Genomic DNA, 16,883 nt, shown 5'->3' on the forward strand with positions numbered 1-16,883 from the left:
GACAGATCCCCAAAACTCTAACCGAGTTCAGCAAGAAAGAAAGACTTGCATTCATATAGTGCCTTTTACAACCTCCGGATGTCCCAAAATGCTTTACAGTCAATGGAAGTACTTTTGAAGTGTCGACACTCTCCTCTCACACACACACAACAACAACAACAACTTGTATTTATATAGCGCCTTTAACATAGTGAAACATCCCAAGGTGCTTCACAGGAGTATTATGTGATAAAAATGTGACACCGAGCCGCATAGGTAGAAATTAGCGTAGGTGACCAAAAGCTTGGTCAAAGAGGTAGGTTTTAAGGAGCGGCTTTAAGGAGGAACGAGAGGTGGAGAGGCGGAGAGGTTTAGGCAGGGAGTTCCAGAGCTTGGGGCCCAGCAACAGAAGGCACGGACACCAATGGTTGAGTGATTAAAATCAGGGATACTCAGGGGGACAGAATTAGGAGTGTAGACATCTCGGTGGGGGGGCGGTTGTGGGGCTGGAGGAGATTACAGAGATAGGGAGGGGCGAGGCCATGGAGGGATTTGAAAATAAGGATGAGAATTTTTGAAATCGAGAAAGCCAATGTAGGTCAGCGCGAAGGAACTTGCCACAATGGGATATGAACTCGCCACCTCTGGCTTGCTCCTTCAGTAACATAACCACTGAACTACTGTACCCGAACACTATCTTACAGTTGTGTGTCCTATCATTAGTACCGTAACTATCAAAACCCCTCATGATGTGAACACCTCTATTAAACCTTCTCTTAACCACTTCTGCCCTGAGGCGAACAACCCCGGCTTCTGCAGCCTCTCCACAAGTGTAAAGGAATGTGTGCCTGGGAGTTCACTATCAGAGGCGGGGTGTGGCTCGAGGGAGCGAGCTGGGTGACACGGTGGAGCACAGTCACCGTCTCCCAGGTCAGCGCCAATCTTACGCTGAACTTACGGCGGATGATCGGGAGAACCCCTTCCCGGCGGGGAATTCCTAGCACTGTGAGTGAGCTTCGTCGGGAGATGGCAGCGGGAGAGTAGGGAAGAGAAAAAAAAAGACAGAAAGACTTACATTTATATGGCGCCTTTCACGACAGCCGGACGTCTCAAAGCACTTTACAGCCAATGAAGTACTTTTGGAGTGTTGTAATGTGGGAAACGCGGCAGCCAATTTGCGCACAGCAAGCTCCCACAAACAGCAATGTGATAATGACCAGATGATCTGTTTTTTAGTGATGTTCATTGAGGGATAAACATTGGCCAGGACACCGGGGATAACTCCCCTGCTCTTCTTCAAAATAGTGCCATGGGATCTTTTACATCCACTTGAGAGAGCAGACAGGGCCTCAGTTTAATGTCTCATCCAAAAGACGGCACCTCCGACAGGGCAGCACTCCCTCAGCACTGCACTGGGAGTGTCAGCCTAGATTTTTGTGCTCAAGTCTCTGGAGTGGGTCTTGAACCCACAGCCTTCTGACTCAGAGGCGAGTGTCCTACCCACTGAGTCACGGCTGACACAGGTAACCTCAGCGGCGTTTCAGCAAGGGAGGGCTTCCGCCAGGAGCGCAGCATGATGGGAGCGCGGGTCGCGGTATCGACCCCTCACCGACCTCCGCTCTCATCCCTCCCCGCCTCGCAAAATTGCCCCAGCTCGGCTTTTCGTCTAAAAAGTGAGACGGAAACGAGACCATCTTTAAGCAGCGTTGCCACGGCGAGAAGCCACGAGACACGGGCAACGGCGGCCAAAGGGTTCTCATCGCCGCGGTCACCGTGTTGTCATGGCAACCGTTGCAGGGCTGCTTGGCCCTCTCGTTTGAGGAATCTCAGCCTGCTCTAGTAGTTCCTCACCCTAAACCACGCCAATCTCCTTCAGGTGCACACAACAGCAACCCTGAAGAATGTTACCCACTCACATTACAGCGGCCTCACCCAGATTTATTGACACGGTATCCGATCTCAGGGCTTAAGTGCCGGGGCCTGTGTCTTGTCATCTTGCCCGGCACAACATGCTGCACCCGAGCGTCACATGATAGAACGATAGAGCACAGAGGGAGGCCATTCGGCCCATCGAGTCTGTGCCGGTTCTTTGATGGAGCTGCCCAATTAGTCCCGCTCACCCTGCTCTTTCCCCACAGCCCCACACATTTCTCCCTTACCGATATTTATCCAATCCCCTTTTGAAAGTTACTCTTGAATCTGCTTCCACCGCCCCTTCAGGCAGCACGTTCAGATCGTGGCAACTCAATACTTTTTTTAAATTTAAATTAAATAAAGATTATCAGATCATTATCTCACTGCTGTGTGTGAGAGCTTGCTGTGCGCACAGTCCGATGCTGATAGGTACTAACCCCAGCAAACCCCCCCCCAACTAACCCCTGAACACCCCCACTAATTCCCTCAAGCCTCCCCCTCAACTAACCCCAGAAACGCCCCCCCACTAACCCCAGAAACCCCCCACCACTAACCCCAGAAAACCTCACACTAACCCCAGCAAACCCTCTCGTCCCCCCCACTAACCCCAGAACCCCCCCCACTAACCCCAGCAAACCCTCTCGCCCCCCCCACTAACCCCAGAACCCCACCACTAACCCCAGCATACCCCCCCACTAACCCCAGCATACCCCCCCCACTAACCCCAGCATACCCCCCCCACTAACCCCAGCATACCCCCCCACTAACCCCAGCAAACCCTCTCGCCCCCCCACTAACCCCAGAACCCCACCACTAACCCCAGCATACCCCCCCACTAACCCCAGCATACCCCCCCACTAACCCCAGCATACCCCCCCCACTAACCTCAGCATACCCCCCCACTAACCCCAGAAACCCCCCCACTAACCCCAGAAACCCCCCCACTAACCCCAGCAACCCCCCCCACTAACCCCAGCAAACCCCCCCACTAACCCCAGAAACCCCCCCACTAACCCCAGAAACCCCCCCACTAACTCCAGAACCCCCCCACTAACCCCAGCAAACCCCCCCACTAACCCCAGCAAACCCCCCCACTAACCCCAGCAAACCCCCCCACTAACCCCAGAAACCCCCCCACTAACCCCAGCAAACCCCCCCACTAACCCCAGAAACCCCCCCACTAACTCCAGAATCCCCCCACTAACCCCAGAAACCCCCCCACTAACTCCAGAACCCCCCCACTAACTCCAGAACTCCCCCACTAACCCCAGCAAACCCCCCCACTAACCCCAGCAAACCCCCCCACTAACCCCAGAAACTCCCCCACTAACTCCAGAACCCCCCCCCACTATCCCAAGCAAACCCCCCACTAACCCCAGAACCCCACCACTAACCCCAACATACCCCCCCACTAACCCCAGAACCCCATAACTAACCCCAACATATCCGCCCACTAACCCCAGAAACCCCCCCCACTAACCCCAGCAAACCCCCCACTAACCCCAGCAAACCCCAAAGCAACCGCCCACTCCCCGCCAATGTTTCTCACCAACCGCTCTACCCAATGCCTCGACCCCCCCCCCCCCCCCACTCCAGTAACTTGAGCCTAAAAGCTAGGCTGACACTCCCAGTGCAGTGCTGAGGGAGGGAGGTGGGAGGTGCTGCACTGCCGGAGGTGCCGTCTTACAGGTGAGACGTTAAACTGCTCTCTCTCGAGTGGGCGTAAAAGATCCCACGGCACTATTCCGAAAGAGTAGCAGGGGAGTTGTCCCCGCCAACAGATTATTTATCATTTGCCTCATTGCTGTTTGTGGGAGCTTGCTGTGCACAAAACAGCTGCCCCGTTTCCCTACGTTACAACAGTGACTACACTCCAAAAAGCGGACTTCATGGGCTGTAAAGCGTTTCGGGAAATCCCGAGGTTGTGACAGGCGCTATAGAGATGCAAGTCTTTCATTTTTCTTTCTTCCACCCCCGCGCCCTGGTATGGCCCACGGGGGAAGGCAGAGTACACCTGGGGAAGAGCGCAAGGAGGAGGGGCACCTCAGGTGCAGAGCAACTACAAACAGGAGGCAGAAGTTTCCTGACTTTCTGCCGCTGCCGACTCCGTTTACCCACGTAACGCCGAGCAAACTCAGGGCCCAGGTTGTTTCTTGAAACGAAACAAATCAGAACGCCCAGTGCATCCCCTCTCTCACACACTCTGGGAACATTAGGAGTAGCACAGGCCATTCAGCCCCTCGAGACTGCTGCCCCATTCATTCAGATCACGGCAGCTCCGCATCACATCTCCAATTTATTCGTCGTTGCTCCATATCCCGCTCACCCCTGTGCTCGCTGACCTACATTGGCTTCCGGTTAAACAACGCCTCGATTTCAGCATTCTCAGCCTTGTTTTCAAACCCCTCCACGGCCTCGCCCCTCCCTATCTCTGTCATCTCCTCCAGCCCCACAACCCCCCCGAGATGTCTGCGCTCCTCTAATTCTGCCCTCCTGAGCATCCCTGATTAGAAGCGCTCAACCATCGGTGGCCGTGCCTTCTGTTGCCTGGGCCCCAAACTCTGGAATTCCCTGCCTAAACCTCTCCGCCTCTCTACCTCACTTTCCTCCTTCAAGACGCTCCTCTGTGACAAGTTAATTTCTACTTATGCGGCTCGGTGTCAAATTGTTGTCTCATAATGCTCCTGTGAAGCGCCTTGGGACGTTTCACTACGTTAAAGGCGCTACATAAATTCACGTTGTTGTTGTTGTTGATACCTTTATCCATCAGAAACCTAGCAACCTTAGTCTTGAAAGCCCCCACTGCCCCCTCCTCAGGCAGCCACAGCCTATTGGGGGGAAAAAGTTCCAGATTTCCACCAGCCTCTAAGTGACGAGAGAAAGGACGTGATTTACAATGGAGAGGGTACAGAGGAGATTTGCGAGGATGTTGCCTGGACTGGAGAATTTTGGCTGTGAGGAAAGATTGGATAGGCTGGGGTTGTTTTCTTTGGACCAGAGGAGGCTGAGGGGGAGACCTGATTGAGGTGCATAAAATTATGAGGGGCCTGGATAGAGTGGATAGGAAGGACCTATTTCCCCTTAGCAAAGGGGACAATAACCAGGGGGCATGGATTTAAAGTAATTGGTAGAGGGTTTAGAGGGGATTTGAGGAGAAATTTTCTCAGCCAGGAGGGTCTGGAACTCACTGCCTGAAAGGGTGGTAGAGGCAGAAACCCTCACCACATTTAAACAGTACTTGGATGTGCACTTAAAGTGCCGTAACCTGCAGGGCTACGGACCAAGAGCTGGAACGTGGGATTAGGCTGGATAGCTCTTGGTCGGCCAGCGTGGACACGATGGACCGAATGACCTCCTCCTGTGCTGTAAATTTCTATGATTCGATGATTCTATGAAATGTTTGCTGTTTTCACTCCTGAAGGTCCGAGCTCTGATTTTAATCTTGCGCCGCCTCTTGTTTTGAATTGCTAACCCGCCCACACTGACTTTCCTACCTGTTCCGACACTCTAGCTCAAAATGGCACTGATGCATTACTCTCGGCGAAGATTTCAGCAATGTTTCAGGCCCATTCTGCCCCACCCCTGGAGCTATACCGCAACACGACCTGATTAAACCCTCTCTGTCACTGGGTGCTTACAGTTCAAGTGACCCCCCTCTCTCTCTCTCCTGGCCAACATATCCCGCCGCTCACAACCCCCCCCCCGCCACCCCACTCCCCAACCCCCGACCCCTCCCACAAATCAAATAACCCAGAAAGTTCCCTCTCCCTCCCCAACGAGAAAAGAATCGTTCCAGAAACTCTGGGGATGACCGCCCCTACCTGGCTTCAGAAACGGCCGCAGGTCCAGGCGAGCGAGCAGGTTATCCTTTCCGGCGACGTCTGTAGGTGCAAGTAGAGATGTATAAAAAAATAAAAGCCAAGCACAGGCTGACACACACACACGCACGCACGCGGAGGTTTGATTGGAGGTTAGCTGCTGCTGCTCACACACCTCGCTCGCCCCAGTACTGGGAGAAACTGCCTGCTCCCTGCAGCAAGGCTCCCCACAGTCAGCTGTGACCACGCCTGTCTAACCTGCTCTGTCAGTCAGGCCGATGATTCAGGATTCAATTGCTTTCCACCAGCAACTTCCTTCTCTCCCGATTTGGTTTAAGTTCCTTCGTGGCCTCAGCCGCCACTCCCCCCGCTGTTTCTGCAACCCCCGCAACACTCCACACCCCCTCCTCAACACCCCACACCCCCTCCTCAAAATCGCACACCCCCTCCTCAACACTCCACACCCCCTCCTCAAAACCCTACAACCCCCTCCTCAACACCCCACACCCCCTCCTCAAAACCCCACAACCACCTCCTCAACACCCCACACCCCCTCCTCAAAACCCCACAACCACCTCAACACCCTACAACCCCCTCCTCAACACTCCACACCCATTCCTCAAAACCCCACAACCACCTCCTCAACACCTCACACCCCCTCCTCAAAACCCCACAACCACCTCCTCAACACCCTACAACCCCCTCCTCAAAACCCCACAACCACCTCCTCAACACCCTACAACCCCCTCCTCAACACTCCACACCCCCTCCTCAAAACCCCACAACCCCCTCCTCAAAACCCCACAGCCCCTCCTCAAAACCCCACAGCCCCTCCTCAACACCCCACACCCCCTCCTCAAAACCCCACAACCACCTCCTCAACACCCCACACCCCCTCCTCAAAACCCTACAACCACCTCCTCAAAACCCCACAGCCCCTCCTCAAAACCCTACAACCCCCTCCTCAAAACCCCACAGCCCCTCCTCAAAACCCTACAACCCCCTCCTCAAAACCCCACACCCCCTCCTCAAAACCCTACAACCCCTCCTCAAAACCCCACAGCCCCTCCTCAAAACCCTACAACCACCTCCTCAAAACCCTACAACCCCTCCTCAAAACCCCACAGCCCCTCCTCAAAACCCTACAACCACCCTCGCAACACTCCACACCCCCTCCTCAACACCCCACACCCTCTCCTCAACACCCCACACCCCCTCCTCAAAACCCCACAACCACCTCCTCAACACCCCACACCCCCTCCTCAAAACCCTACAACCCCCTCCTCAACACCCCACACCCCCTCCTCAACACCCCACACCCTCTCCGCAACACCCCACACCCCCTCCTCAAAACCCCACAACCACCTCCTCAAAACCCCACAGCCCCTCCTCAAAACCCTACAACCCCCTCCTCAAAACCCCACACCCTCTCCTCAAAACCCTACAACCACCTCCTCAAAACCCTACAACCCCCTCCTCAAAACCCCACAGCCCCTCCTCAAAACCCTACAACCCCCTCCTCAAAACCCCACACCCCTTCCTCAAAACTTTACACCCCCTCTACCCCCCACACCCCCTCCTCAACACCCCACACCCATTCCTCTACGCCCTACAACGCCTCCCCCATCGCTACACAGCCATGCCTTCAGCCGTCTCGGCCCCCCCCCCCCCCACCCCCCGCTATGGAATGCCCTCCCCAAACCCCTCCACCTAGCCTCCGCTCTCTCTCCTTCTTTAAGGCCTTCTTGTAAAAACCTCTTCGTTGACCGATCCCGCTCCGCGCTCTGAAGGCCTCCTGCTTTGGCTCGACGCCCATTTTGTTTTTATCGTGCCTCCGTGAGGCGCGTTGGGAGGTTTCGCGACATTCAAGGTGCTATATAAACGCAAGTTGTTGTTATTGGTGGTGGCGGATTTCCCTGGGGGCCCTCCCGTGCCTCACCGAAGAGGCCTTTCTTCTCGCCTGATCCGGGACAGTGGAATGTGGTGGGCTATCCAACTACATGGGGCATCGCCGTCCAACCAAAACCGAGCTGGGCCACCACAAAGCCGGAATTCCATCAGCGTTGACTGAGCAGCAATAGGACTTCCCCCGCCATGTAGTCACTGTTGTAATGTGGGAAACGCAGCAGCCAATTTGCGCACAGCAAGATCCCACAAACAGCAATGTGATAATGACCAGATAATCTGTTTTGGTGATGTTGATTGAGGGATAAATATTGGCCAGGACACTGGAGATAACTCTTTGACATAGTGCCGAGGGATATTTTACGTCCACCAGAGACAGAAAACAGGGTCTCCGTTTAACGTCTCATCCGAAAGACGGCACCTCCGACAGTGCAGCACTCCCTCAGCACTGCACTGGAGTGTCAGCCTAGATTTATGTGCTCAAGTCTCTGGAGTGGGGCTTGAACCCTCAATAGGTTGGAAGTGGGCCATACCTTCAGGATAAGAGAGCTAAAGGGACCGACATCTGGCAGATATCGACAACCCAACCTCCGGTCCTTTAACTCCCGCCCCCTGTGGATTCCACCGCCCTCCCCCCCACCCCCACTTTCCCCCCTCCCCCTCTTTGCCCCACCCCTGGTGACCCAATTTTCAGCTGTCCGTGCATGTACTTGAAATTTACAGGGCTATGGAGAAAAGGCAGGGCGTGTGGGACCAATTAGATTCGCTCTTTCCAAGACCCAGTACAGACACGATAGGCCTAATGGCCTCCTTCGGAGCTGTATCGTTCCATGTTTTTCTCTGGAGTCCTCACCTTCAATCTTTTTGTTTTGGGAATCTGATTCCACCTGTTCATCTATTTATTTATTTTTTATTATTCATTCGCGGGATGTGGGCGCCGCTGACAAGGCCACCATTTATTGCCCGTCCCCAGTTGCCCTCGAGAGAGAGAGAGCGGTGGTGCGAAGGTGGTGGTGAGCCGCCGTCTTGAACCGCTGGCAGCAGTTTGATACCAACCGGGCGGCTCGCTGGGCCACTTGTGAGGGGCAGTGAAGAGCCAACCACGTGGGTCTGAGAATGGAGTCACGTGTAGGCCCAGACGGGGTAAGGAGAGCAGGTTCCCTTCCCTGAAGGGGCAGCAGTGAGCCAGTTGGGTATTTAACGACAATCCGACAGCTTTGTGGCCACTTTTACTGAGACCGGCATTTTTAATGCTACATTTTCTTTGAAATTGGATTGAAATTCTCAAACTGGCACCGTGGGATTTGAACCTGCGTACTCTGGATTATTCAGCCCGTAACAAAACCACAACACAATAATTTCTGGCGTTTCCTGCCTGACACCAATTAGCTTATTATTTTTTAATTGGCAGATTGTTGACAAGTCGAATCACAATATTAGCCATCCTGTTAGCAACAGAGCCTACTTATAGATAGTGTGAGGTCATAGACCAGCCACGATCTCGTTGAATGACGGAGCAAGCTCGAGGGGCTGAATGGCCTCCTCCTGTGGTTCGATAAGGTGCCACATAAAAGGTTACTACACAAGATAAGAGCTCATGGGGTTGGGGGTAATATATTAGCGCGGATAGAGGATTGGCTAACTAATAGAAAACAGAGAGTTGGAATAAATGGGTCATTTTCTGGTTGGCAAACAGTGACTAGTGGGGTGCTGCAGGAATCAGTGCTGGGACCCCAACTATTTACAATCTATATTAATGATTTGGATGAAAGGACCAAGTGTAATGTAGCCAAGTTTGCTGATGATACAAAGATGGATGGGAAAGCAAGTTGTGAGGAGGACACCAAAAGTCTACAAAGGCTAAGTGAATGGGCAAAAATTTGGCAGATGGAATATAATGTGGGAAAGTGCGAGGTTATCCACTTTGGCAGGAAAAATAAATAAGGAAATTATTATTTAAATGGAGAGGAACTACAAAATGCTACAGTACAGAGGGACCTGGGGGTCCTTGTGCATGAAACATAAAAAGTTAGTATGCAGGTACAGCAAGTAATCAGGACGGCAAATGGAATGTTGGCTTTTACTGCAAGGGGGATAGAGTATAAAAACAGAGAAGTACTGCTACAACTGTACAGGGTATTGGTGAGGCCACACCTGGAGTACTGCGTATGGTTTTGGTCTCCTTATTTAAGGAGGGATATATTTGCATTGGAGGCAGTTCAGAGAAGGTTCACTAGGTTGATTCCTGAGATGAAGGGGTTGACTTGTAAAGAAAGGTTGAGCAGGTTGGGGCTATACTCATTGGAGTTTAGAAGAATGAGAGGTGATCTTATTGAAACATATAAGATACTGAGGGGGCTCGACATGGTAGATGCAGAGAGGATGTTACCCCTCGTGGGAGAATCTAGACCTAGGGGGCTTAGTTTCAGAATAAGTGGCCGCTCATTTAAAACGGAGATGAGGAGGAATTTCTTCCCTCTGAGGGTTGTAAATCTGTGGAATTCTCTGTCCCAGAGAGCTGTGGAGGCTGGGTCATTGAATATATTTAAGGCAGAGATAGTCAGATTTTTGAGCGATAAGGGAACAAAGGATTATGGGGAGCGGGCGGGGAAGTGGAGCTGAGTCCATGATCGGATCAGCCATGATCTTATTGAAAGGCGGAGCAGGCTCAAGGGGCCAAATGGCCTACTCCTGCTCCGATTTCTTAAGTTCTTATGTTCTTATGAAACCTGTCCCCAGGAATTACAGATTAATCTCCCGGGACGCTCTACCTGAGAATGGGGTGGAAACCGATTCCATCAATAATTATTAAAGGGAGTTGGACAGGGACCTGAGGATGAGGAACTTACGGGTGATATGGGACTGAGCGTGATTGCTCTCAAAGAGGCAGCACAAGCACGACGGGCCGATTGGCCTCCTTCAGTGCTGTAAGTTACTGTGAATCTACACAGCTGCGGGCAACACCAAGGAGAACCGTCATTGGGGCATCTGTAGAAATTGGGTGTTTTTTTTTCATTTTTTGATAGAATACTTCTGTTTGTCAGTTATAAAAATATTGCAGATGTGGAAAAATAGGCTGTTTGACAGACAGTCCAGAATCATCCCATCAGGTAATGAAGAGGCTGTTCGCTTTCCAATTGGCTGCTCGAAGGCGGATCACCGCGAGGATGGACATGTCAGGCGACCAATGGGGGAAGTGTAGTGGGGAGTGGGGTGGTTTTAGGTGAGAGGTCATGTGATGAGACCTCCACCAATATGTCCAAGCAGAGTTGACAACCCTGCCTACTCCAGTCCCTACCATCCTCTCTGGTGAGCCCTGCTGCAAGTGCCAGTGTTGGATCGTGGTCGTCCCCTCCCCCATTGTTTAGCCTGGTGAAGGCTCATGTGTGATGCAGGCCCGGTGACATGGTTACCGGGCTGGTGTGTGATGTAGGCCTGTTGACATGGTTACCGGGCTGATGTGTGATGTAGGCCCGTTGACATGGTTACCGGGCTGGGGTGTGATGTAGGCCCGTTGACATGGTTACCGGGCTGATGTGTGATGTAGGCCCATTGACATGGTTACCGGGCTGGGGTGTGATGTAGGCCCGTTGACATGGTTACCAGGCTGGTGTGTGATGTAGGCCCGCTGACATGGTTACCGGGCTGGGGTGAGATGTAGGCCCGTTGACATGGTTACCGGGCTGGTGTGTGATGTAGGCCCGTTGACATGGTTACCGGGCTGGTGTGTGATGTAGGCCCGTTGACATGGTTACCGGGCTGGGGTGTGATGTAGACCCGTTGACATGGTTACCGGGCTGGTGTGTAATGTAAACCCGTTGACCTGGTTACCGGGTTGGGGGTGTGATGTAAACCTGTTGACCTGGTTACCGGGCTGGGGGTGTGATGTAAACCTGTTGACCTGGCTACCGGGCTGGGGCGTGATGTAGGCCCGTTGCCAGGGTTACCGCAGTGCTGACAACGCCCATGGAACCGCTACCCAGCAAAGAGTTTTCAGGAAAGGACATGGAGGGGAGAGAAATGGACAGAAAAATGCTGGAGCCCGCAATCTCAAAACAAGGCCTGCTCACTCCTGCTACCTATAACTACTAGAGTTGCCGGACATATTCCTGAAGGTTTCATCACATGGTCTCCCATCTCCAAACCCCCTGCCCAGTAAACAGTCTTTTTTTCCTTATCACCAATACTTTTTATAACTTAGAAACAAAAGAGTTCAAAGATAATGTGAAAAAAATGAACAAGTTGTTTTAATTCCCCTATGATGTTTCTCCCAGAGTCGTTCACAGGAGTGTGCTAAGAGATTAATCTTTAATTCCCAGAGACAATCCTTCAAAGAAAGAAGGAACTTGCATTTCCATAGCACCTATCACCACCTCAGGACATCCCAAAGCGATTTACAGCCGACAAAGGACTTTTGAAGTGCAGTCACTGTTGTAATGTAGGAAATGCGGCAGCCAATTTGCGCACAGCAAGCTCCCACACACAGCAATATGATAGTGGCCTGATAAACTGTTTTAGTGATGTTGATTGAGTGATAAATATTGGCCAGGACACCGGGGAGAACATCGAAATAGTGCCATGGGATCTTTTAACTCCACCTGAGAGAGCAGACGGGGCCTTGGTTTAGCGTCTCATCCGAAAGACGGCACCTCCGACAGTGCAGCACTCCCTCAGCGCTGCACTGGGAGTGTCAGCCTGGTTTATGTGCTCAAGTCTCTGGAGTGGGACTGAAACCCAAAAGTCAATAATAAGCTCCACATGTTTTTTTTTTAAACACACACACAAATCCCAACGAATCTCGACACGTTTATTACCATGTGGCAATGAAGGTTGATTGGCGAGGGTATAAACAAGAGCCAACAGGATTTCAACTGCCTGCACTAACACATGGTAACCCATGGCAACGAGAACTCCCATCATCTCAAAAGAATTACTGGTGTTTTAAACGCCCTGGCACACACATACCTTCACAATTACTCTTGCAAAAACTTGATTCTCCACATTTTAGTCACCTCAAAGCCCGCTCAGTTCCTCACTACACATAATTACCCTGCCCCTGCTCTCCATTCCTTCAGTCTCTCGATGTCACGTACACCAGCCGAGAAGGCAGCCCTCTCACAGGCTTGAGCTGGATTCTTTCTGAGGTGAGTCATTCCAGACTCACTCCTTCCCGAGCGACCTCGAAACTCAGGAGATCCCTCGCCTCCCTCGGATTTTCCATCCTTTTGTAATCTACAGCCTTATGAAGGACAAACTTGGGAGTCACAGGTTTTCTGAACTGTGGCCCTTGACCCTTCACCTTGGTTTCTCAATTTATGGAAAAAACATGGACACTCATCAGTCTTAGGGGTGTGGCGTTAGTGGCATATATATTGCCCACCCCTAGTTGCCATGTGTGATATCTTCACAAGCACAGCACACACAGCTTCTCAACATGGCAGGCAGCTCTGTCGGAAGCCTCCGGAATTGTCTGTTTCTGTTTATTATTAACTGTACAATTGCAGTACACAATACGTCCACATCCATAGTGTGGCGCTACAAACATTACAAGCTTACAGACATTACACTTCTCCCTTCTTGATGAAAAAGCCATCATAACAAACATCATACATAACTTCCATGTTTATACATACACAGGATATAAACTTATTTACAAATTTAACTTTACCACTTGTTTTCTGTTTCGAAGAGGATACCTTCGCTCTCGAACAGAACCTTCCAAACCTGGTGTCGAATCTAAACTCATTCGAGGCTCAGCCTGAGGAACGTTTTCCTCCACGGAATTTCCTTGATTTTCATTTGAGCTCACTCTAACTTCAGGCTGTTTCTTTCCCTGACTCGGACTCAGACTTTCATTCTGATTCTCTCCTGGATTTGTTTCTAGTACACTGGATTTAGGATTTGCTACTGGTGTATCAAAACTATCTGATGAGACAGAAATAATTGAATCATTCCCACCTTCAACTCCTTCCATGTCTGTAGGTAAAATATGATCAATATGAACAAACCTAACCTGTCCATTATCAAACATCTTTACCAAATATGTGCGAGGACCACATATCTTCACCACTCTTCCTGGTAACCACTTTAACCATTTATGGTGATGGTTCTTCACTCTCACCTTCTGGTTTAATTTCACACTGCTCTCTTTTACTCTACCTCTATCATGATTCTCTTTCTGTCTTAATTGTGTCACTTCTACGGATTATGCCAAATTTGGCTTTAACAACGAGAATCTGGTTCGTGGCTGTCGTTTGAGAAACAACTCTGCTGGTGTTCTACCAGTAGTTGTATGAGGAGTATTTCGATATGTAATCAAAAAATTAGCCAATTTGTGATCCAATGACAACTGTCATTTCCTTGGATTTGCATAGAAACATAGAAAATAGGTGCAGGAGTAGGCCATTCGGCCCTTCGAGCCTGCACCGCTATTCAATGAGTTCATGGCTGAACATGCAACTTCAGTACCCCCTTCCTGCTTTCTCGCCATACCCCTTGATCCCCCTAGTAGTAAGGACTACAACTAACTCCTTTTTGAATATATTTAGTGAATTGGCCTCAACAACTTCCTGTGGTAGAGAATTCCACAGGTTCACCACTCTCTGGGTGAAGAAGTTTCTCCTCATCTCGGTCCTAAATGGCTTACCCCTTATCCTTAGACTATGACCCCTGGTTCTGGACTTCCCCAACATTGGGAACATTCTTCCAGTATCTAACCTGTCTAAACCCATCAGAATTTTAAATGTTTCTCTGAGGTCCCCTCTCATTCTTCTGAACTCCAGTGAATACAAGCCCAGTTGATCCAGTCTTTCTTGATATGTCAGTCCCGTCATCCCAGGAATCAGTCTGGTGAACCTTCGCTGCACTCCCTCAATAATAAGAATGTCCTTGCTCAAGTTAGGAGACCAAAACTGTACACAATACTCCAGGTGTGGCCTCACCAAGGCCCCGTACAACTGTAGTAACACCTCCCTGCCCCTGTACTCAAATCCCCTCGCTATGAAGGCCAACATGCCATTTGCTTTCTTAACCGCCTGCTGTACCTGCATGCCAACCTTCAATGACTGATGTACCATGACACCCAGGTCTCGTTGCACCTCCCCTTTTCCTAATCTGTCACTATTCAGTTTTGTCTCTCTGTTTTTACCACCAAAGTGGATAACCTCACATTTATCTACATTATACTTCATCTGCCATGCATTTGCCCACTCACCTAACCCATCCAAGTCACTCTGCAGCCTCATAGCAAACTCCTTGCAGCTCACACTGCCACCCAACTTAGTGTCATCCGTAAATTTGGAGATACTACATTTAATCCCCTCATCTAAATCATTAATGTACAATGTAAACAGCTGGGCCCCAGCACAGAACCTTGCGGTACCCCACTAGTCACTGCCTGCCATTCTGAAAAGTACCCATTTACTCCTACTCTTTGCTTCCTGTCTGCCAACCAGTTCTCAATCCATGTCAGCACACTATCCCCAATCCCATGTGCTTTAACTTTGCACATTAATCTCTTGTGTGGGACCTTGTCGAAAGCCTTCTGAAAGTCCAAATACACCACATCAACTGGTTCTTCCTTGTCCACTCTACTAGAAACATCCTCAAAAAATTCCAGAAGATTTGTCAAGCATGATTTCCCTTTCACAAATCCATGCTGACTTGGACCTATCATGTCATCTCTTTCCAAATGCGCTGCTATGACATCCTTAATAATTGATTCCATCATTTTACCCACTACCGATGTCAGGCTGACCGGTCTATAATTCCCTGTTTTCTCTCTCCCTCCTTTTTTAAAAAGTGGGGTTACATTGGCTACCCTCCACTCCATAGGAACTGATTCAGAGTCTATGGAATGTTGGAAAATGACTGTCAATGCATCCGCTATTTCCAAGGCCACCTCCTTAAGTACTCTGGGATGCAGTCCATCAGGCCCTGGGGATTTATCGGCCTTCAATCCCATCAATTTTTCCAACACAATTTCCCGACTAATAAAGATTTCCGTCAGTTCCTCCTTCTTACTGGAAGGAGGAGCTAACATTTGTTTTATGAGGGCACATTTTACAATTTGTACAGTGCGCTCTGCTGCACCATTCGAAGCAGGGTGTTATGGTGGAACCTTGGTATGTTTCACACCATTTGCGCTCGTGAATTGTGCAAATTCTTCTGAACGAAATTGTGGTCCATTATCCGAAACAATTTCTTCAGGGAGGCCAAATGAAGAAAATAATTTTCATAAAATGTCCAATGTTTACTTGTTGTTATTTTCCACATTGGAAACACCTCAACCCACTTCGAATGGTGTCCTTCTAACTCAGCAAAATCAATATGTAGCCTTTGCCACACCCTGGGAGGCCATTTCCATGGCTGTAATGGTACTGATGGTGGTTGCTTGCTTACCGATTGACATGTCGTACACTGACTCACGATGTGCTCTATATTTTTATCAAGACCTGGCCACCATAAATAACTGCGTGCAAAACCCTTGGTCAAACACATTCCCAGGTGCTGATCATAGAGATCTCCTAATAATTTGGACCTGAATTTATTTGGTATAACCACTCCTACACCCCACATGATACAATCTTTATCGACTGATAATTCATTCCTATGAATGAAGAATAGATGTGTATCTTTGTATGTTACCTAGTTTGGCCATCCATTTACAATATAATCATACACCTTTGACATAACTGGGTCACGTTTGGTTGCTCTACCAATCTCTTCAGCTGTGACTGGCAGTTCATCAATGTATGAAAAATAAAACACTTCTTCCCTATCGGTTGTAACTTGTGATGGGGAAGGCAATCTAGACATTGCATCAGTATTACTGTGATCAGCTGATCGTCCGTATTCAATATCATATGTATATGCTGAAAAAATCAAAGCCCATCTCTGCATTCGGGCTGCAGCTAATGTTGGAACTGGGGACTTTGGATGGAGGATTGCTGTTAAGGGCTTATGGTCCGTAACGATGGTAAACTTACGACCATACAAGTATTTGTGAAAGTTCTTGACCCTAAAAATTAATGCCAAAGCTTCCCTTTCAATTTGCGCATAATTACTCACTGGCACTGAGAGTGCATGAAGCAAAAGCAATTGCTCTCTCCTCCCCACTACTTAATACATGAGAGATTACTGCCCCAACTCCACACGGAGAGGCATCACATGCTAACTTAATCTCCTTAGATATGTCATAGTGAACTAACATGGTGCTCTCTACCAATTTGCTTTTACACTCCTTGAATGTGTTTCACATTCTTTTGA

At 50.0% G+C, this 16,883-nt stretch overlaps 1 protein-coding gene across 6 annotated transcripts in view; it reads right to left on the reverse strand.

Annotated features, from left to right (window-relative positions):
- The window catches only part of vill (villin-like), a 213,885-nt gene that overhangs the window by 126,200 nt on the left and 70,802 nt on the right, over nt 1–16,883 (reverse strand). For 2 of the 6 annotated variants that reach the window (XM_070881779.1, XM_070881771.1), the window contains exons 1-2: nt 12,582–13,072; nt 5,715–5,774 (exon numbers count right to left, since the gene is read on the reverse strand). The exons of 1 other annotated variant lie outside the window; for it this stretch is intronic. The gene's annotated coding sequence lies outside the window, so the exon portion shown is untranslated. Of the gene's footprint in view, nt 1–5,714; nt 5,775–12,581; nt 13,073–16,883 lie in introns of those variants that run through there. 3 more of the 6 variants (XM_070881774.1, XM_070881773.1, XM_070881775.1) reach the window with 2 other exon arrangements.

The sequence above is a fragment of the Pristiophorus japonicus genome, chromosome 5 (assembly GCF_044704955.1).
Source record: "Pristiophorus japonicus isolate sPriJap1 chromosome 5, sPriJap1.hap1, whole genome shotgun sequence".
Classification (NCBI taxonomy): domain Eukaryota; kingdom Metazoa; phylum Chordata; class Chondrichthyes; family Pristiophoridae; genus Pristiophorus; species Pristiophorus japonicus.